Source organism: Oryx dammah, unplaced genomic scaffold (genome assembly GCF_014754425.2).
Source record: "Oryx dammah isolate SB20612 unplaced genomic scaffold, SCBI_Odam_1.1 HiC_scaffold_5, whole genome shotgun sequence".
Lineage (NCBI taxonomy): Eukaryota > Metazoa > Chordata > Mammalia > Artiodactyla > Bovidae > Oryx > Oryx dammah.
The window spans coordinates 21,996,535-22,019,661 of NW_024070189.1; the positions used below are offsets into that span (position 1 = coordinate 21,996,535).

The 23,127-nt window shown below is 38.1% G+C and overlaps 1 protein-coding gene across 7 annotated transcripts in view; it reads left to right on the plus strand.

The window, feature by feature from the left end:
- The first annotated feature begins 2,605 nt into the window (after nt 1–2,605).
- The window catches only part of MEF2C (myocyte enhancer factor 2C), a 176,132-nt gene continuing 155,610 nt past the window's right edge, over nt 2,606–23,127 (plus strand). For 5 of the 7 annotated variants that reach the window (XM_040239667.1, XM_040239681.1, XM_040239686.1 and 2 more), the window contains exons 1-2: nt 2,606–2,813; nt 19,717–19,803. The gene's annotated coding sequence lies outside the window, so the exon portion shown is untranslated. The remainder of the gene's footprint in view (nt 2,814–19,716; nt 19,804–23,127) is intronic. The other 2 variants (XM_040239668.1, XM_040239678.1) reach the window with 1 other exon arrangement.

Sequence of the window (23,127 nt, forward strand, 5' to 3'; positions counted from 1 at the left end):
TGCCATAAGCACTGCGGCGTAGATTTTCTTTTTCTCCTTGTGACACGGAGAATGGAATTTTTTAAAATTCCATTTCCTCTAGATAAGGAATTATAACATTAGCTAGTTTTCCCTTTCAATTTGCTTTTTTCTTTCTTTCTAACGATCTGCTCTAACCCTGCCCTGCTTCAAGGTTTACCCAGTGAGAGCCTGGCCTGTGTTTTGTGGCAAGGTGTTCCTAGTTGATGGATAGCGCAGTACTTCAGGCCTCCAACTCCACACTAGTGAAGTTCATAAGTAGCATTAAACAAAAACCTCACAGCCTAGCCAGGTTTTCCGACCAGGTGAAGGGTATGTCTAATTTAGTGGAAAAAAATGTTAGTGAGATCATCTCTGTTACTCATGCTTAGCAGTGAACCATGTGTCAGAGCAAAGACAGAAATATAACAGGAACAAAAGTAAATACAAATAATATGAAAAGCTCCCAGATCACAGGGCTAAACCAGCTGCTTTTAAACACAACTCCTGAAAACCTTGAAAGAAGTAATACATCTGTGTTTAAAAGACTGGTTAAACCATGTAGTTGATCCACATGGTAAGAAAGGAGGTCTGTAATTACACGAGCATACTTTTAAGTATTTTCATCAAAAAGTAAAGTATAATGAATAATCACTTAGTATTAAAAATAGGTTGATTTTAAAAGTAGAAAGGTCATATATGAAAAACATAATAAAGTCCAGGTAAAGAAATACCTGATAGAACAATCCAATTATTTTAGAAATGAATCTTTAGAACAGCACATTGTTGTGAAACTAAATTTCCATAGACGATTCCATAGTTCCTAAAAAATTACTTAGCACCTTGAAATTAGCCACAGAATATACCTTAGCCTGGGAGCAAAAAGGAAGGAATAAAAATGCTACGCCAACCTCCCAAACCATTCTGCAAATAGATTTTTGTATTTTGGAAATTATACTTGCTTTCAAGATTCTTTGGGTTATTTAAATATTCAACATCTCTTTGTCCCTTGCACACTTCCCAAGCAAGTCTAAAGCAAATAAACTGCTACAAATGTTTACCAACAAAATACCAATTTTCCAAGTCATTTTTCTTAATTTTTAAAACTTAAGAAGTTTTATTACAATTAGGTAACTACTTCTGGCAGAAGGCCTCTGAAATATTGTCTCTCAGACACCAATGGGTCTTTGAAAAGTTGGAAACTCTCAATTCATTAGGACTTTGAGTAGCTGTTTTGTACCTAAGAATGAGAATTGATGGCGAGGTTGTGACTAAACACATAATTTTATGAAACATGATCAAAACATAATGGTTTTGTTATGATGCACGTAACACTCAAGAACCTGTTTCTTTTTAGCAAGCTCCTAAAAAGTGCCTCCCATATAATTATTAAATAAAAACACTCACTTATTCAGTACTCAGCTAAGCTTTTAAACTCTGAATAAGAGAAGTACACAGTGAGAGAGGTACTTACATGGTTTCCTTGGATACTGGATGATGCCATTCAGGTCTATATTTTTATCTGAAAGTGGTGCCCTGTGGAGAAATGAGGCTTGGTGAGTGGCTGTTTATACATAGTAAGTAAATAAGAACTTTGTTTATTTTACAAAGCACTTTTGATTTTGACCTAGATTTATTTTTCTCGTCACACCCAACCTTTGTAAACGGCATAATACAGGAGAACAGGTACTTTGCACAATTCTTTTTAACACCACTGAAGGAATCATAATTATTAAAGCAGAAACTCTGAATGCCACGGCTAAGCACATTACTCCTGGGGCTGCTTTATATATCTTGACTACCATATTGACGTCAGATGTATCAATGAACACTGCCTGACTTTTTTCCTTCAAAAAGAATCGTTCTTGAAGCATCAATAAAGAAGTGAATCTAAAAAATTCACATAAAGGATAAATGTCCTTACAGTAATCAAAGAGTAAGAGAACTCTAGCTTTAGCCCGCTCCTAAACATTTCAGGGTTTCCTTAGCTGCCATTTTAAATACTGTAGTGGGATGCTCGAGTCCCAATCATTTAAGCGCTATGAGCATACAATTTTGACATTCAGTCTCTCAGAACTACATGTTTTCTAATTTTGGTAGCATGATTAATCCCTCCTATGTGATGAGTTTTAACCGTCTAATATTTCTTTGGATCGAAAAGAACAAATGAGCTACAGCAAAGAATGGCAACTAACTTGAACGCTTCACGCAATTTAATAACCCGAAATGAAGTAAGTGTGTGCTAGGTTTCCATTAAAAAGTTTCCAGCCACAATTAATTGAACAAAAACTCGTCTTGTTCCAAGATTATTCTTGGAAATGTAATTTTGAAGTCTATGTGAAATAAGGAAACTTACTTTTTACCATATGAAAGCAATCTCATTTTTTCAGGAATGATTTTTGGATAGACTTCCGATTTGACATTTTCCATTTGAACGAGCAGCGAAGGGGCTTGGAAGAGGGGGAGGGGAGGGCAGCAGTTCTGTGTTCTTTTGCCAGCTCTGACAAAGGTCTGGTTGTCAGTGATACCTTTACAGCTAAATTTACTCCAGAGTGACAGGAACAGGTGCACCTCGGCCTGCCAGACACTTGTGCACAGGGATCACGCATCTTACGGCTTGACGATCAAGGGGGGAAAGCCTGGGTCTTCATAGAAAAGGAGAGGAGACAAACGCAGCCCAAACTGGGGGGTTTCTCTTCAAAGCCAGCTGGTCTGGCTTTATTCTACAGGAATTTTTTTACCTGTCAGAGTTTGGACAACAAAGCCCTCAGCAGGTGCTGACGGGTACAACTTCCTGGAGAAGCAGAAAGGCGCTGGTGAGTTTCAATTGCCAAAATGTATTTTTTTAATCTCTAAAAGTTCATTTTGTTATCTTGGAAGAGGCACTGCTGAGGTACCTACGTTCAGAAAGCTGATGAGACCATTGGAATCAGAGCCAACTAACTCAACAGTGGGTTTTCCTGGCGTAGAAAGTAGGGCTGTTACCATTTGACAGTTTTTTAGAGGAAAGAACAAAGTTTTTTTTCTTTAAAGAAAATACTTTATATTTTTAATGTTCTTCTCACTCATTACTCTCTTCAGTATCTGAAAGATGAAGAATTAATTATATATATGATACTAGACTATTCAAATAAATACATAAATATCATTTCGACACCTTTTAATCTAACTCTGTCATAATCTATTCATTCTAAATAAAATGTTACTTTTCAATAAATCTCCAAACTAAAATGTGAAATGGTACATGCTCTTTTCAAAAGTTTCATGGGCTAGAATATTTTATGCGTGCATGTGACAGGAATATGATTAGAGAGAATATGAAATTAATTCTATTTTTAATAAATTTTTAAAACATGTATTGCACAGAATATTTAACAAATAGAAGTGGCAACATTCTCTCATTACAAAGAGTTTCTTTAGAGGAAAGTCTTCAGAATAAACAATACACTACTAAAGCATGTTTTTACGTCACTAATTTCCAAAATTAGCACTTTTATATACTTGGTATTTTTACTTTGCGAATTCAAAAGTTTAGGCAAAAATATTTTTTTTCAGAATAGGATCTTAATTAATGCAAAATATGGAAAAATGAGACCACATGTTAGGACATATTTTTAAAAAGTGATTCTATTTCAAGGACTCATTCTTTTAACTATGCTTCACAGCATTTCTCTACAAATTGTTGTATTATAGCAAATTGAAAACATTTATTTAAGCAAGTCAGGAGCTTAAAGCTAGGGACTATACATAGTAAACATATGAAACCACTTTAATAACCAAATTCCATATTTGCAAGCAACATGGACTAATGACTGTACAAGATACACAGCACACATTTATCAAGAATGCTATAAATTATTACGCATAAAATCAATTTTCTGGGCTGTGGGGGGTAGAACTGGTGGTGCTTAAGAAGAGAAATGCTCCTACCAGTATAAATTAATACTATAAGACAACTGTTTTACTCTGATGATCCCATAAATAATTTTCAATCTATATGCTTAACACATTGTCACATAGTGGGAAAATGACAAGTCTGATATTTTTTAATGACCACTATATGTAAAACAATTTTCAGATCAATGATGACACAGGTATGTTACAAATTTATATGTATCATTCTCTTTCAAATTAATTTAATTGCTGTTTAATTATGAAATATGTGTGGTTTAAAAAATTACCAGAAATTATTCACCCCACCAAAAAAAATAATGTTTTTAAAACATAATCTTATCTACATTTTAATGAAACAATATTTTGAAATCTCAAAACTCAGATCTGATTTTCATTATAAATTATTACATGTAGAATGTGGTTCAGAAAAGTGCACTTTATTTTTTAAAAAATTCATGTATTTCTTGTGATTTCAAACTGCTCTTTTTATGTAATATTTTATCAACTTCATCATATTGATTTTGGCACCTGAGTAACCATGGCCACTGAAAATTTTAGATAACTTCATTAGCCTCTTAAAGAATGAATATGCACTCCATGCATTTGATAACTTTTGTTTTAATCTGGTCTGATAAATCCTATATTCGAAAGAAAGGGCTCAATTTGAAAGATGACTACTGCAAAACTGAACATATATTTTTAAGTCAACTTCAGAACTGTATTTATTAAACTTTTATATGCAGTACAATTGGCTATAATTATAATAATATTTGTCATTAACTATAAGGATAAGCAACCCAAAAACTTCTTCCAAATTATTTTTTATGACTTTAGTGAATGATTTAAGTGTGACTGAACCTATGAGAAACATTGTTAGGTATAGCCCAAATATTCCTACATAACTAAAATTTATCATTTTAACCCTGCCCTAAATTATTGGCTCAGTCTAAAACTCTACGATGAATTCTTTTAATTATGAGAAAAAGTTTTAACTCCTAGTTCAACATGCAACTACATGTTTGCCCTTTCTGATAAACCTTCAACTTTCATGTCAGAAAAATACCTATGCCTCCCCACAATGTATGCGGATGGTTTCTTTTCATCAGTCTTAGTCAGAAACTTGGCTTACAGTTGCAATGACTCAAATATGCCCTAAAACTATAATTTTAAAATATATGCACTTTAAGCATTATTTGTAATATATCTTTGTATCTTAAGGACAGTTTTTAGTGGAGAAAAAATAATTATTTTCCCCTTTCAGAAAGACATTTGAAAAACATTTTGTTTACCTTATATGGTCATAGGGAAAATCTTGGTTCTCCAAGCAAATAACTTCAATAAGTCATATTCCGAATATCAATCTATTTAATTACAGGACAAAGAAATTTCCAGCTAAAATAGTTTACTTGTAAGTATTTAAAGAAACAAAAATACTTTGGCAGCTTTATATGTATCTCCTCATTGACCAGCCACCTGACTGACAGCTGTCAACTGTCTGTGTGCCAAATGTAACCCAGTAACGATAAAAATTACATATTACTCATCCCTCTTGATATTACCTGGTGCCAGTAGGTTTTCCAATAGGAATAACTAGACTGGAGATATAAAGAAGTAAAAGAGGAATCATTTTAATTGCTTACCATGGCTCCTTCATCACTAACGTGTTCCGCCTTCTTTTTCTTATTTATTCCACTTTTCTCAATGGCCAAGTAGCACATCCACAGAGAGTTCATTTCCTTAAGGAAACTTCAGATGTATGTAACAAGTATATGTCCATGAATAAACTGAGCAGCTAGGTAATAATGGCCACGCATTTCTTTCAATCAATCTTCTTTTCAGCTCACGAAATCTTTGAAAGAGTCTTTGAAGCTTTCAACTACTCATTTTAAAGAAAATGAAACAGAAGCACAAAAATGAAATTTATCCAAGGTCACCAACCTGAGGACGTAGATGTAGACTTGGGCCTGTCTCATAACTTCATATCCAGTGACTTTTGTTTTCTTCTGTTAGGCTTCAATATGTGGACTGTCAAACGATAAGTTTAAAGAGTATACATGAAAAATTAATGTGACTTACATTCCTTTGGAGAACCATTTTCAGTTATCAAATTTAATACCTTACTAGAGAGATACAGTTTTATCAGAGCATATTAAAATGTAGTTTAATGAAATAGCATAAACACATTAAAATATCTATGGTATAAATTCTTTTTTACATTCTCTTTATTATTTAAATTGATTTCTAAACTGTAAATGTTTATGGTGCTTATGAAACAGCAGAAGTAAAATATAATCAATGGCAGCATAAATGTTGAGAAGATGAATGTAGAAATGAAAAGTTCAGGTTGAAAATTTCTTATGTATTAGGGGATAATTAAAAATACCAAATATACCAAAGTATAAGCATATGTATAATAGAATACTCAAGAGAAGAATATATTAAACGGTTCATATAACTGACTCAACAACTGACTAGATGGTGTGTGTGTATGTGTGTTAATTACTAAACTTCTCTGAACCCAAGAGGCCTCATCAGCAAGTGTTTTCTAACAGCTAAGAAATTCTATAACTCAATAATCCTGTATTAACATGAGTGTTTTATATTTATTCATATAATTATATTAATAAAAAGTCATATTGCTATGAGTTTTTATTATGGTGCACAATACACTGATTCAGGGACATGAGGATATAGTCAAATGCTTTCTGATCCTTCAGAATAGAAATTGTTTAGAATATATCTACCATGTTCTAAATGTCAAAAAATTTATGTTAACCCTGGCTTTGGAGAAATATTTGCCTTTGAGAAGTGTCTGCTTTAAAATCCAAACATGGAAATGAATATTTTTTAAAAGGAGTTGGGGGTGGGGGGGACTTAAAACATTGATATCAGATATGGGAGGCAATTGAGGACAGGGTATTCCTGCAAGGAATTAGTCTAAAATAATCTCCAACAGCTCTACAATACCATTTAGCAACTAAATTATATATCTAAATTTACAAATGAATTTGCTTATTCTGTTACATTTAGTCCAAATCAACATTAGTCATTAATCAGCAAACCATTTAACAATAGGCAATAACAGTATGCAAATCAATTGCAAGCAAAATAATCAGTAAATAATATCCATTCCTAAGAACTGGGAAAGACAGGGGTGTCAAAGCAAAATATGCAAAATCACAAGACTTTCAAATGAATTCAATCATTCCCCTGCATCTCAAAGGGCTGTTAGTGAGGGAGAAATTGTCCGTCGTCTGCCTTTGAAGGATCATAAATGTTTTCTCCTTAGAGCTGAAGACTGTTGTCCACCAGAGCAGAAGCAGGCAGCTGAGCTGTCTCTGTTTCACTGCTTAGTAATTTTGCAATTGGAATGGATGAGACTCTTCCCTGGGCTATGAGTAAATCACAGGAAAGGAAGTTTTAGTTTTTAAACAGAAGGGGTTTCCTCTGCTGCACGTCCCCAAAGGATTCTAGGCCATATTGGTGGGTTCCTGTCGGCAATGGCTTGCCCTGCCCTCTCCCTATTGCTCTAAGTAGCCCACAATGTCAGCATTCCAAATAATTAAAACACCAGTATTAACCTATGAAATCAGCAGACAAAACGAAATCACTTTGTAATACACTACTGTTCAGTTGGCTATATTTTTCCCACTTGGGTACTCTGGTAACAAAACAAGCAAAGTCTTACAGGGATGATATTATCACACATAGCTTTGAATTTTTCAGTGTGTTCTATAGGTCTGAGTTGACACAAAGGACTTAATGTTCATTTAACGTTTACAGTTTTATAAAATGGGACACTTTTTTTCCTATTCTTTTTTTTTTAATTGAAGTATAGTTGACTTACAATGTTCTCTTAGTTACAAATGTATAGCAAAGTGATTCAGTTATACATATATACACATATACGTATATTCTTTGAAAAAGAATTTGAAAGATTCTTTTCCATTGTAGGTTATAACAAGATACTGAATATAGTTCCCTGTGCTATACAATAGCAAGACTTTTTTTTTAATGGAAAAAAAAAAATGTAAGCCAGCACATGAATATGTGTTTGTGTCAGAAAAACACTGGTACAAGAAACAGGCGTGGGTAGAGGCCCCCCCTAATCTGAAGTGTTAAAAATATCTGTGTCCAAGAGAGGCTAATGGCAGCAGCTGGGTATGGAGAGAGGTTAAAAGCCTGGGAATGTGGATCCCTGTGTGGCCTCGGAAGCCCATGTTGTAAAGGTTTCTCCTGATGGCTCAGCAGACAGAGGTAATTAGGAGGAAGTAAGGGACATTTGTATTGATTGAAAGCTTCTTTCGGGAAAATTCACATTTCTTACATGATCAACGCTGGCCCTGGGCGTAGGGAGTCTGGGCTTACAGCAGCTGGTGGTCACTGAAGCAGGCATGTGTTTGCCGGCCAGTTGTCACTAAAGGTAGAGGTTCCTGGAGCCAGAACTCATTTTTCTGGTTTTGCTGAGATTCTGGGATCCCAGGAACATATTCCACCCAAGAAAAATAAGCACTTCCCCTTCAATAAGTGAAGATGAAGTGTACAGAAACAGGAGAATTAGGTCCACATATGGCTCAACTAGTTTTCTAACTACCATGGGTAGAATACATGTGGCATGTTTTTTTCATTTGTTTATAGTATGAACCAAGACAGGTGATGGAAAAAATCTGTACCATTTTGAATTCTCATTCTTACTATTTTGAAAGGCATTCACTGACTTAGAAAGTTTCATAAACTTTAAGAGAAGTTGGGAGGCCAGGAATGAATAATGGAGGAAAGGAAAGGTTATAGGATTAGGACTTTGCAGATTTTATGCTCACCCCTACATTCAAGCAGTCCCTGCAGAAGGAAATGGCAACCCACTCCAATATTCTTGCCTGGAAGATTTCATGGACAGACAAGCCTGGTGGGCTACAGCTCATGGGGTCACAAAGAGTCAGATACAACTGAGCACACATGCACATTCAAGCAGCAGCTTGCAAACAAATTGTACATAAGAGACACTAGAGGAATCGGTTAAAACGCTGATTCCTGTGACTGAGGCCCAGCGGGCCTGAGGTGGGGCCCAGAAATCTGGGCATTCTGCTAAGCTGTTCTCTGCACTAAACTGTTCAGTCCTTACCACAGCCTTCTCTTCTTAAAGACGGTCAATTCTCCTGCTCTATGGTAGCAAGAAAACTAGAACTTAGGGATCTCAAGACCTGAATGATCAAAGTGAACATACGGAAACAGGTACAGATGTTACACACCCATTGTTATTTACTATCTGATATAATGTGCTTAAAAAGTTTAATTATTTTTATGTGCATTGGCAAATGACCAATACTAGTGAATAAGCCAAAAGTCATTCTCAAGTTCTACTTAAGTTTCAGGCATTTGATAGTATAGCTTGAAATATGAAAAATGGCTTGAACTGACTCTTCAGGAAAGTCATAAACAACAGCACAGACGGTAGTTATTATAAATGTGTAGGCACAGACATTCAAGTTTTGGAATACTCAGTTAATCATCACTGACCTAGGAAGTTTAAGAGGTTACAGCCTAGCTATAATGTAAGGAAACCACAAGCTTTATTCTCCCGTGTGCAAGTCATTTTTGTTGCCATAGGCTACACAAACTAGAACCTCACAGCTACTTAAGAGTGAGGTGAGGACGTGTGGATGGATGAACACAAATCCTTCACAAATACTAGATAAACAAGATAAGCATGTGATTTATTTGCTGTGAGTTAATCATCATTGTAATCAAAGAGCAATTATAGTGATTAATAAAAATAATCATAGAAATTCTTCTATGACCATATTGCCTATAGTATACATCACAGGTTGTTTAGGAAATAAGCAGCTTTGTTAGCAGTATTTTATTTTGGAGTGATTCAGATAAATAGAAAATATTATTAATGAAATCCTATGGTTCTGAAACAAAAAATGCAGTTTTCCAAAGCAATGAAAAAAATCTGATTAATAGCCAGCCATGGTAGGGCACTTTAGTGAGTTTACAACTGAAAATAAAAAACAAACAGCTGAAAATAAAAAGATGGAGCAGAAAAGATGAAGGAAAGACAAAAGGAAAGAGAGAAAGGGAAGGAAATTTTTTAAATGGGAGTATATCTATCGATTGGCTATTTAGTCATTTTTAAAGGAGACAAAAGGAACACAAAAATTGTAGAACGCTTCTTAGTGCCCCACTTTAAGTAGTGTTAAAATCTTTCAGAATATTTTGTTTCTGAATAAAGTGATCTGATCTGATATGGATGCTCCATGTTTACAGGTTTAGTGCTATACAAGGTTGAGAAATATTTAATTTACATGCCCCACCTCTGCACATAGCAAGAGGCTTTATCAGGGATTTCGTAGAGGAGAGAAAGGGCAGAATGCATTTTCCCCTCCAACCTTGTACCTCTCCCCAACCCTACCAAATGCTTCCCTCCATCCAGGAAGCAGCACTATTCTTAACATGGGGTTCTTATATCTCCTTCAAGATGCTCCTGGAAGAACACTCACTAATTACACCTCTGGGAGCTGTTGGAATGGGAACAAAAGGGAGCGCGCACAGGGTGAGACCGAGGACGACAGAGTAGACTGTGCCCACAGCACACGCAGCAACCGTGTGCAAAGAGGGGATGGAAGAGGTGACCGCAAGAGCAGGAACCAGAGAGCGCTGCTTTTTCATTTTAAATTGTAAGCAGACAAATTCCCAAGCATCAGGATATTCTGCTGACTGACAACGTGTTTTTCAATTCCAACCTTTTCAAAAACAGTAAAATTTCTTCCTCAAGTGAGAGCCAGGCTGCCCGCTGACCTGTACCCAGGACATGTCTCTGTCAGCAAACAAATGGGAGATGTACGCAGAGTCTCTTCCCCAAAGCATCTCCACACCAACACGGCAGAGCATCTGTGGAATCTCAGTCATCACGGATGCTCCTTTGGATTTTGAACCCTTTGCAGAAAACTCTGGAAGAGAAGTTCATTGAAAGGAATAGCAACGCATTGTTACTGCATCACCGAGGGCGTGGGGTTGGAGTGCCTGGCTCCTCTGGTAGAACAGAGGCCAGGAGAATCCCGGAGGCTTCTGAGGAAAGGAAAGGACCTCGTGGGTCACATCAGGGAGAGGCCGTGAGGAGATAGGGGCGCTCAATAAAGAGCTATTATTGATTTTAAGCAGTACTGCTGGATGAGCGGAGCATGCCAGGGGCAAAGAAGGACAGGCTGAAGGTGAGTAGAGGGAAGCAGGGAGACAGAGACAAGTCTCAGACGCCTCACCAATTGCCTACACCACGCAGAGAGTATTGATCTGAAAGGACTTAAAAATTCAGCTTGAATAGGAAGCATATCTATAATAAATATAGTAATATTATGCTATACTTAATAGCATAATATACTATATATTTATGCTAAGTTTCCTTAAATTGGAGAGTAAGATCATGTCATCAAAAAGCAATTTAGAAGATGTCTGATTATCCTGATGTAGCCTTCGTGGTGGTGGTGGTTTAGTTGCTAAGTCGTGTCCAACTCTTGCGACCTCATGGACTGTAGCCGCCAGGCTCCTCTGCCCATGGGATTTTCCAGGCAAGGATACTGGAGTGGATTGCCATTTCCTTCTCCAGGGGATCTTCCCGACCTAGGAATCGAACCCAGGTCTCCAGCATTGCAGGCAGATTTTTTTACCAACTAAGCTATGAGGGAAGCCCGATGTAGCCTTTCTCTGGGCAAATGGATATATAACTATCTCCATAAGTCTGCTAAAGTCAAGTATGAATACAAAATAAAAGTCTCCGAGAAGAATATTACATGGAACACTGATAAGGATAATATAAATTGATCATCCCAAAACATAAGACTTCTTGCTATAAGGTATATTGGTTTGATCAACATATGGTCATAAATATGTTTTATGCATGTTTGCTGAGTCACTTCAGTTGTATTGAACTCTTTCTAACCCCATGCACTGTAGCCTGCCAGTCTCCTCTGTCCATGGGATTCTCCAGACAAGAATAGTGAAGGGGGTTGCCATGCCCTCCTCCATGGGATCTTTCCCACCCAGCAACTGAACCCCACATCACTTATGTCTCCTGCATTGGAAGCAGGTTCTTTATCACTAGTGCCACCTGGGAAGCCCAGATAGGCTCTATATTTATTTCAAATATGAAATGCTCTAATATGAAATAAAACTGCTTTGAAACACGGAAGCTGATAGAAAAGAAGTGGTCTTCTAAAATTTTAAGATAACGGACACTGAGATGTTTTTCAGGAATATGGATAGCCCTTGAAAGTGAACAGTATAATGATAGCTAACATTTATTGAGCATTTTCTATATGCCAAGCACTAAGTGGCTACGGAAATACAATTTCATGTACTCTTGTCAGCAAAATTCCCTCTTCTCATCCAGGAAGTTCCCATCACTTTCCCCATTTTACAACAGGGACATTTAGAAAATTAAGGTCAGATGGTTAGTCAGTGTCTGAGGCTGGATTCTAACCCAGGGTCTCTGATTTACCCTTTCCTGTCTGTTGTACATTCTCCGAAAAGGTATTTCCCATAATGTTCATACAATGATGCACAACTTTTCATTAGTGAAGCTGACTTTTTAAAAAGTGATCAGACTTTTCATGAGTGTTACTCACCAAAATGTCTCCTTAAAGGCTATCCCACATTTATATAAGGGACACCCTTGAAATTTCCCTTTTGTATCTGCGATTAGCATCAATTTAGGACACCAGTATCATATATCAAATAATCTGCTGCTTTATAATCACATTATAGTTTCTATCAAGCACCTTGTTCATTACATTTGGTTTGGATTTAGTTTCAGCAACAAATTCATCCTTAATGATAATGATTTGCTAACAATCAGACTGTTAAGACTGCAGAGCAAATTCCTAAGGATATTTCTGTTGAGCCTTCATCACTGAAATAAGCAAATAACTTCCTAAGGCATCTATCTTGAAGAGGATGACACAGGGTTAGGTGCATATTTGTAAAATATTTTCTGGTTGGGAAAAAGTGTCAATTATATCATGCCCTGCTCTCATCATCCCTATAAGTGAGCAAAGGTTTATGAGTATAATGAAGCAGTAAGCACTGTAGCTAAGGACATCTATTGGGAACAGACCAACATAGTTTCACGTCCTTTGTCTGGCACTTGTCTGTGACTTGAGGCAGGTAACGTTACCTCTCTAAGCTTTAGTTTTAAACATGTATAAAATGGGAGAATAGTAGTACCTTCTAAGAGACTGTTATTTAGATAAAAAGAAAAAGTTTATAAAGGAGTTAATTCAGTATTGATCCATCATTGATAAGTAGTGAATGGTCATTATGCACTGTGAACTTACTTATTTCAACCCACATTCTAAGTGAAAGTCTCTCAGTCGTGTCCAACTCTTCGAGGTCCCATGGACTACACAGTCCATGGAATTCTCCAGGCCAGAGTACTGGAGTGGGTAGCCTTTTCCTTCTCCAGGGGATCTTCCCAACCCAGAGATCCAACCAGTGTCTCCTGCATTGTGGGTGGATTCTTTACCAACTGAGCTATCAGGGAAGCCCCACCCACATTCTAAAAAGATAGTAATATTTTTGTACATATTCTACAAATACATTTGTATTACAAATCTGAATATTATTGATATAGAAATATTTAGCTACAAATTCATTTTTAAATTTTTCAATAAGATATTAGACCTCTTTGGTTTTGATCTTTGACTCAACAAACTAGTTGTCATTTAGTAACTAAGTCATGTCAGACTCTTTCTGCAACTCTGTAGCCTGTCAGGCTCCTATGTGCATGGGATTTCCCAGGCAAGAATATGGGAGTGGGTTGCCATTTCCTCCTCCAGGGGATCTTCCAGACAGAGGGATTGAACGCCTGTTTCTTGCACTGGCAGGCAGATTCTTTACCATTGAGCCACCAAGGAATTAGTGAGCCTCAATGAACTAGTATCCACTGGTAAAAACAAACTGGTTTTAATCACTAACTTATATTTCAAAGTTTTATTGCATTTCACTTTCAGTTCTCATCATATGCCAAAATAGAGAGATTGCATCCCAAATAACGCAAATTCTCTCTTTAGTAAACTGAAATATAGATATAATTATGTATCTTTTTGTTTTTAAATCTAGTGAGTATTGTAAACATATATATTTATGCATGATCTTGCCTTCCTGAAAAAAAATACAATTTTATATTGTTTGGTTTGGTTAGAAATAATTTTTTAAGTTTTCAGCTAAGTAAAAAACGATCATTTGGAAAATTATCTAGAGAAAGAAAACAAGGTAATGTGGTAGCTTTATTCTCTCCTTTCAAGAATCTTTCCTCTTGGTGTTCTTGATGAGGACAGCTAACATGAATACCAGATATAAACTGTTTATTAATGATCTTTAGTCTGTTTTTTTCCTGTAGTGCATATTTATACCTATCATGACATCAATAGGAATCATACACATCCCAAGTGGGACTTTATTAAACAAACAAAAAATGCAAAATGCTATGGTTTCTGTTTTTCAAGAAGTGGCAAACAGTCTCCTAGATATAGCTGTAAAGTTGATCATGAGTCCAACAAGGAACTACTTCGAGTAGTTCTTCTACTTGAACAGAAGGCACCATTAGACATTCCACAGGCTCCTCCTTTCCGGCAGGCCTCCACCCAGCCCTGCTGCCATAGATGGCCATCAGACATTTGGAATGACCTCAGGAGATAATCTGAGCAGGCTCTGCCCTGAAGAATTCAAGCTAGTGGGAGACCAAAGATATCAATGTTTTCCTGGCTGACAATAGCATAAAAAGGTCATCCAGGGTGAACAGAGGATGGACTTGGAGTTTCCAGTGCCTTTGCAACAACCAAGCAGCTAACAAGCATAAGGAAGCGTCTCTCAGGATGCCTGTGAAAGGGAAATAAAGCCACCTATAGCGTCAGGAACTTTTAGGATTAAAGAGATCTCTATCTCTTGAAGGCAAAATTCACAAACAGAGCTCATCCAGAACTAATCCCCAGCCTTCTGACAACCTACTTCTCCAACTTTCTCTAGCGTGACTACCTGGTATGTGTGAAAATGAAACTCGATGGTAGAGAAGTAGAAATTCTTTGCTGGAGAATAAGAATGGCTAACTTTTACTGTAGTTGACCACTTTCCCAGCTCTATGCTTCACACTGAACTTCTTGGAACTTCTTGCTGAATGCTCATAACAAAGTTTTGAGGGTAACACTTTCTCTTTTATATTTTATCCATGAGGAAACTGAGGCAAAGGGTAGTTCAGTAAGTTGTGCATAACTATAGAGTTCCCATAGGATAGAGCCAACTATCTTTTGGTCACATATATTCTCCCTAGCCAGACTAGCCTTTCCACTAGTCAGCCATGGAGAGGTTGAAGTTTCTAGCACACTGCAAGCATTTAAAGAATTTACAAGATTTTCTCTTAGGCTATCAGATTTCAGGAGACTAGGAAGAACGCCTTCTACCATGAACCACATGCAAATCGTAAATTAATAAAAGAAGTAAGACAACAATTCAAATACGCATCAGCTCAGGAGAAATTCAAGCTTTACAAAACATTTTGTTATTTTTTAAAAATTAGCTATCACTCATGAGCACTCATCTGAAATCTTAGGGGTCCTTCAGTTTAGTTGCTCAGTCGTGTCTGACTCTTTGAGACCCCATGAACCACAGCACGCCAGGCCTCCCTGTCCATCACCAACTCCTGGAGTTTACCCAAACTCAGGTCCATTGAGTCAGTGATGCCATCTAACCATCTCATCCTCTGTCGTCCCCTTCTCCTCCTGCCTTCAATCTTTACCAACATCAGGGTCTTTTCAAATGAGTAAGCTTAACTTAAAAGCTAATTACCATAAATGACAAAATTAATACCAACATTTCACCCTGAAATAACAGTAAGAAACAGGGGATAATCACGGCAAAACCAACCAACCAAAGCAATGAAGTTAGAAAGTTTGTGCTTTGCCTCTAAATCTGTATGATGCTTTGTCTTCCATCTCTCAAATACTATAATTTGTAATTAAGTTTTATTCATGTTACATACACTTCAATTCAAATGCCATGCTAGTGATACAAGTCTAAGACATAATCAATGTATTTGATAATACCCTCATCGAATTTGAGAAAGATTATTCTTTGCTAACAATTCTCACTTTATGTCATACCTTCTTCCCTGACCTTTAGAGTGCTTTTAGCTATTACTTTAAAAAGATAATTCCATTTCCTCAGAATTTTTAAGTACTACTAAGCACAATGTTATACCAATTAGTCTCTTTTAAAAAGCATCATATGTAATCCATGACACTGCCAATAATACATTTTTAGTTTGAGAGATAGTGTTATTCCCTACTTACTCTCACGCACTTTATTTTTATTAAATGGAATTTCTTCTTGGAACAATACTTAGAAATATTTTTCTCTTGTAAAAGGGTATTCGTGTCTAAAATCTTCCATCAGGTCACCTTTCTGTAGAGTTAATTTGCCTCACCAACTCCAGGCAATGGGCCTGGTCTGGCAGAAAGTGTACTATACCTTGTCAGGTGACCTTATCTTCTTTCCAAATTGATGTCATGATTTGAGGGGACACATCTAACTTCCCTTCTCTGTAAAAAATTACTGTGTTAAGTGTTTCCTGAGACCTCTTTCAGCAGGAAGATACTGAAACTCTGACTTTACAACTTTTCACACTAGTGCCAAGAAACACAAGTGCCAAGTGTCCTAAAATCTGACTTGTGTCATAAAGCAGGTTCTTCCTTTTACCAATATTCACTTAAAACTCTACAGCAGCACATTCCAACAGAACTTTAGGTACTGATGGAAACCGTCAACCTCTGGCAATCAAATAGGGTAGCCACTAGTGAGCACCCAAAATGTGACTAGTGTATCTGAAGAGCTGATTTTAAATTGTACATAAGTTTAATTAATTGAAAGAACCCCATGGGCCAGGGGCTGCCATATTGGTGGCCGCTTATAGCTTCAAGGGCGTGACAAGATAAACATTCTACACCTTTGATTGATACAGCCAGGCACTCCACCATGACTTTGGAGCACGTTATCTTCCCAGAGCTCCACGGACAGATCAAAACACAGCACAGGCATTTCCATTTCGTGATGATAATTAGCCAAGCGATCCCCGCACGGTTCTCACGTGCAAACCAGTAAAGAGAGAAGGAAGGGGGAAGAACATTTGGGGGGGTTGTGTGCGTTTTCTCCCTCGTATCCCATTTCTCCTTGTAGCTAGCTGGTGGCCTTTCTCTAGCCAAGATGCGAACGCATCCACTGAGGCAGCTTCCCTGCTAAAGCCAATGGTTGGTTGTTCATCTTTTAAAACGGTCCTTTGGACCCCCGAGAACGTAAGCTTTAAAAAAAAAAAAAAAATCCAGCTCGGGGACCCCGTCCTTTTCCTGTCTGCAAGCCAGGTGAGAAAGCAGGCGGGGCCGGCGCGGGAACCGGGCGGCGGCCCGACCGGCGCGCACCACGCGGTCGCTCTCCCGGGCTCGCCCAGGGTTGGAGCGCTCCGGCCGCCGGCGCCGCCGACCGCGTGCCAGCGCTTTGTGCACGTGCGTGGGTTGGCTCGCCCAGTGCCGGGCTCGGAGCGCGCCCCGAAAAGTCTGCGGGGCTGTCCCTCGCTCACCCAGGGTAAATATCCTCCAGGTCCCCATCCCAGACCAGCAGGGCAACGCTGCCGACGCCGCCACGCTCCCCCCCGCGATTGCAATACCCACCCCACCAGCGTCTGCGTCCTCCTCCATTCCCGGAGCCAGAAACGGGGCCTCCTCGCCCAGCCACTGGCCCTTTGCCTGCCCCCCTCCCTAACTCACCCCCCACCAGCCCCGACGGCCCCGCTGTTAGACGCCACCCGATGCACGCCCCGCCGAGCTCCCCCTCCGCGCGCCCAGGCCCAGCAGGCCCCCGGAAGGGCCCGAGCCCGCCTCCTCCTCGCCCGGGGCGCTCGCACGTGGCGCACTCACCCCCTGCGAGCTGCCTCCGAGCTCTAGAAACGCTCCCGGGGAGGGAGCCCCCCTCCCCGCCCCCTCGACTCCGTCCGCGCGGGGAGGGGGTTGGATCGTGGGAAGGGGGGAAGTGGAGACTGCCACAGCAAGGAGTGTGTAGGTAGTGAGCGCGGGGTTGGAGGGGAGGACCGGCAATAATTGGCTGGCTTTGCGGCTGCGGCGCCTCTGCTGAATGCCTATCCAGCGAGGATTCACTTTCCACACAAATCAACCTGAGGGACTGCTGCTGCCTGCAATCAATAACTCGGCGGAGGGAGCTGCTGAAACCAGAGGCGTCCCTAGTCTGGGTCTTTAAAAGGGGCTCTTGGGTACCGGATATCAGTCCTCTTCTTGCCATTCCCCAGACAAAGAAGTGGGCACCAAAAACGCAGGGCGGTATTTTTCACCCCCATCCCTACCCCCGGTAAAGATCTTTTTAAAATTAAAGGGCGCACGGGTATCTAGAAGAAAAAAAAAAAAGTTAAAAGGGGAAGTGTGAAAATCCATTCTTTGAATTGAAGGTTTCTGTGATATTTCAAGAAATGGAATAGAATCAATGTTCTGAAGAACATTTAACAATTTTGTAAGTAAAAGGTAAAGTCTATTAAATTTAGCCATGCATATGGATACTTTTTTAATGAACTACACATTCGCAAGCAAATTTGTGATCAAGCCTTATTTGGGCATACTGAGCCAGGAAAAGGAAGAAATGTATCATAATTGTAGTGGCATTTTTAAAAGCCTTAACATATCTTTCAGACATTATTTCATGGAGATTGCATTTCTGTAAGGTGAAAAGGCCCTGGGAGATGTGTATTATGATTCCTACTTAATAGACTGTAAAAACCAAGCAGAGCTGAAGAGAGGGAATTCGCCAGGTCACCGGGTACTGACTACCAAGTTGAGACTAACTCACTATGGACTTGAGTCTAAAAGACTAAACTGAGCTAACACCTCTGAAATAAAAGTGGTCAAAATTCATTTCTCCTTGACTGTGAAGCAACTTAAAAATAAAAATCAATCTTAAGGATGTCAACCCAAATCTACAGGCTTTATAAATCTTAATGACTCTAGACTACAAAATATCTTCTTGCTAATACAAATGGGAAAATGGTCATTGACCTTCATTGTCCCACAGTTGGGAAGACCAGACCCATTCCGAAGCCAAGGGAAAGGTCATTTGTGTGCTCAAAGTCATTGAAAGCTGGCTTCAGAGACCAGAATACATGAGCCCTTGTCTGAGCTCAGTACAGGTAAACACTGGAAGGATTGAGTACTATTGGTAATAGAATTCACTGTGTACTAAATTCACATCATTAATCCCCAAGTATTAAAATTGGCCTTTAAGGATATAAAATAAGCCCTTTTAGCAACTTTAGTTGCAACTTCAGTATCCCAACCTGACAAATTTTATTAGCTTGGAATATGATGGATTTGACTTTTTTCCTTGTAATTCTTCATTAGATATTAAAATAAATATTGGATCTTTAAATATGAGATAAAGGATATGATTAAACCTTGGCTTGTAATAACAAATCCTTTATATATTGCAGATTTTCTCAATCACAAGCAGTCCATATGGTGTATATACCATGCAATGAACTAAAGCCGTACCTAAAGAATTTTTGAAATTTATCTATTTGGAACTGTTTATGTTAAAGGTTATAAGTATTGTCACAATTAATGGTCATTTTAATTATTTTATATTCAATACACATTCATTTGGTTTAAAATTAGAATTAACATTAATGTTTCTTCAGATTAGAAGTTTCAGAAATAAATTTGAATATATTTTAATATCAACATTTTAAAAAAATTATTTACCTTGTACTTTTGCATTTTTAAGGTGCCAAAGAAGAGCTGCAAACTGTGAAGTAACTTCTATGAAGAGATGAAGTGAAGAATGGAAGGCAAATGACTGTATGTGTATGTGGTAAGTGCTTAACATTTGTTATTATCATCCATCACAAAGTTAATTCATAAAGGTGAAACCGCCAAACTCTTTGTCATTAGGTACTTATATTGTAAACATGTATAAAAGTGATGAGTGTTATATAACCAGTATGTGATCTATTATATAGCAATACCATAGCATTTTGCTTAAAGCTCTCATGTCACCTTTCAGGGCATACCTTTACAAGTCTGTTTTACAATGAATCCATTTCAGAGGAAGTTATGTATGTCATATCTACTGTAACTATAAAAAAGATATAACATATTTTTATGTGCTTGGAATTTCTATCCTACTACTTTTTATATCTGAACTTCTCTGTTAATCATGTTTGTGTTGAAAGTGTTCTGGCTGAAGAACAGATACTACACAGTTGAATAATATTGAGGGGTAGATTAATCTATAGACTTTCTTCATTTTAGGGTGGGTTGCTGTGGCAACCACCCAGCTTACTTTAGGATAATTTTTTAAAGCTCACTTCAAGAGCTACACCCAGCGTAGGCCAAGCTTAAAAGCAGGCAGACCCCAGAGTACAGGTAGACTGCTGATTTAATGTAGGAAATTAATAAGGAATGGAGGGTGGTGTAAGATGATATGTAACCCTGACCAGAAATTAGAAATGAGCTTTCCCTAGAATTAAATCCTGAGGGTCATGCTTTCTGTACCTTCTGTGGCACTTTATTTAAATATATTGCTAAACAGTTATTTTTTGGGAAAACAACTTAATATATATTTACATTTTTAATACAGCACTTAATGATACTTATTTTAAAAGGAATATTTGGTGACCAGGGAGAGGGAGTGAGCTGGTTTAAACAGTACCTCAATCCCAAACATCATTTTCTCTTATAGGAAGTATCATCACCTTTTATGTAATAGGAAAGGCCACTAGATTTCAATTCGCTTAAAGAATATAAGAATTTTCTACTTTCCAATCACAGATTGGAATAGATTGGAGAAGTCATTTAACGTGTAAGCAAACTGAAGCCCAGAAAGGACACACTCATTAGTTAGGCACAAACCTTGAACCAGAGAATCCAGGCCTGTTAACACGTAGAACAGACTCCTCTCTGCACCAGAAAATATTTTGATCCTAGCAAAGTACCATTTGGTGGCGAGAATGAGGATGATTTTGGTAAAAAATTCAGAAGCATTTGAAGATGAACACAAAGCACGCCTTGGATTAACCACTCTGTGGATTACCAGTAAATAATTTTAAATCTCAGATGGCTTTCTTCCATTGTATATTTCTGCACAACCTCTTCTGTTCCACTTCAACTGTAAAGGCTCATGAGAAGGAAACTCATGCTAATATTAACTTGGGTCACACATAATTAAGAAGCTAAATCTGCTGAGGGGGAATATTCTATATTTTAAAAGGCCAATTGTGGTCTTATTTTCCAGATCTTATTTTCAAATAAGATCAATCCAGATCTTATTTTCAAATTATCTGCAATGTGGGGTTATACCTACTTTTGAATGCTTATATTATTGTTGATAGTTTGGGGTTTGTTACAGTATTATTAAATAATTCTTTAAAACATTAAAAGGTGAAAATAGTTTCTTTTTTAAGGAAAATAATCTAAAACTAAAGTGTACTGTGGTAAAAGTCATCTATTGCCTATGTCTATTTGCTCCTATAAAATAAGCTGGTACACTTCATTACATTAATTTCAGACAATACACAAATGTTCCTACAAATAATTTGTTTTGTCAGGACATTAGTGAATCTGGAAAAATTAATTTCCTCTTACCACTATATATAGACATACCTTAATACTCAAAAATGTCAATGCACCTTTATATTTTTGGATTTTTTTAGAAGTTGTACCTTATATTAAAACCTGATATAGATTATCTCTACCATATTATTAAAATAAATTCATGGTAGTAACAAACTCACCAGATGAAAAACAAACAGGCCAACAAATATATTGTGGGTATTAATCTGCAAGAAATAATAGTATTTCAGGTGGGTTTTGCTTTGTGACAGTTTGCCATGCTCTCCTGTAATAATAGCAAAAGATTCATCTTATCTGGGTTGATAGTCATAATGGTGATGAGCTAGTTGTACTTGCCTGTAAAATCAACCTTCCCCTTTCAAGTGAAGCCCTGGGGCAGACACCTAAATGCTGAACCCACTGTTGTGAGAAAAGCTACTCAGATCAAATAGCCCTACAATGAAGCAGGAGGCTTTCTGATTCACACTGCCCTCACGTATTAAAATAGACTAGAGGCTCAGTGCAGAACTTAAGGGGAAATGCATCTAGTCATTGGGTTAAACACACAGTGCTGAAAAGAATTTTTTTTTTAAGTGAAGAAATATCTTTAATTAGCTAGATATTTCAGTATACTGTTATTGTGTACTCTTGTACATCCACATTTTAATTTCCCCAATGTATTTTCCATTCTTTTCACGATATTAAAATTTTTTAATTTGGTTTAAACATTTTATATAGTCCATAGTTCTACTGGCGTGTAATCGGATCTTTTCATGGTTTGTGGACTAGTTGGCATATTTTATCTTTGGCTTAATTGGGCGTGGTATAATTAGCTAGGGAGAGAAGGTGCTCAATTCTAGTAACCTTTCCTAAATCTTGAATATTAACCCCCCCCTTTTTTTTTGATAAGGAAAAGTGTTTGCTGTGCTTAAACCTTAGCACAAGTATCTTCCTTATCAGTCTCTATTGCTGCTTCCTGTGCAGCTGAAACTCTTCAGGATAAGTGAAGTCATCAGCTATCGGATAGGGAAGCCTAATGCATTTGGGAAGTTGGTTAGTTTACATGTTAATGCCTTGGAGAAAATCCCGTCTAAGGTGTGGAAGAGAGATTGTGGGAGGTGGGGGGCGGGGGGAACCTCCGGGGAAGCTGCCGCCTCGGTAAATATTTCTAACCTGATTAGAAAGTTCATGGCCCCGAGATGAAGTCAAGATTTCAAATGCCGGTCATGCGTTTATCATTTTGTACATCACTACCAGTTGAGAAGCGTTTCGGCCCCCTTTCTAGCCCTCCAACCTCTCGGGGCCGAAACCCCGCGTATTCAGGGCGTGGAGGAAAACCGCGCGCTGGAATCGAGTGGTGCAGACATCCTGGACCGGAGCTTTTTACGCGAGAGTCACGGAGGAGCGCTCAGACCAGTGGAAGAATGAAGTGGTTAACGCGTCTCCAAACGGGGAGGGGGGCGGGGGAAGTCACAAGAGCAACTATTAGGGTCGCGCTCCTATTGGTCAGAGGAAAGATCCCGACTTTAGAAGGACTTTCCCGCTGGCTGGCTCGCCGCGTCCCCGGGGAAGCGAGCCCGCCGTA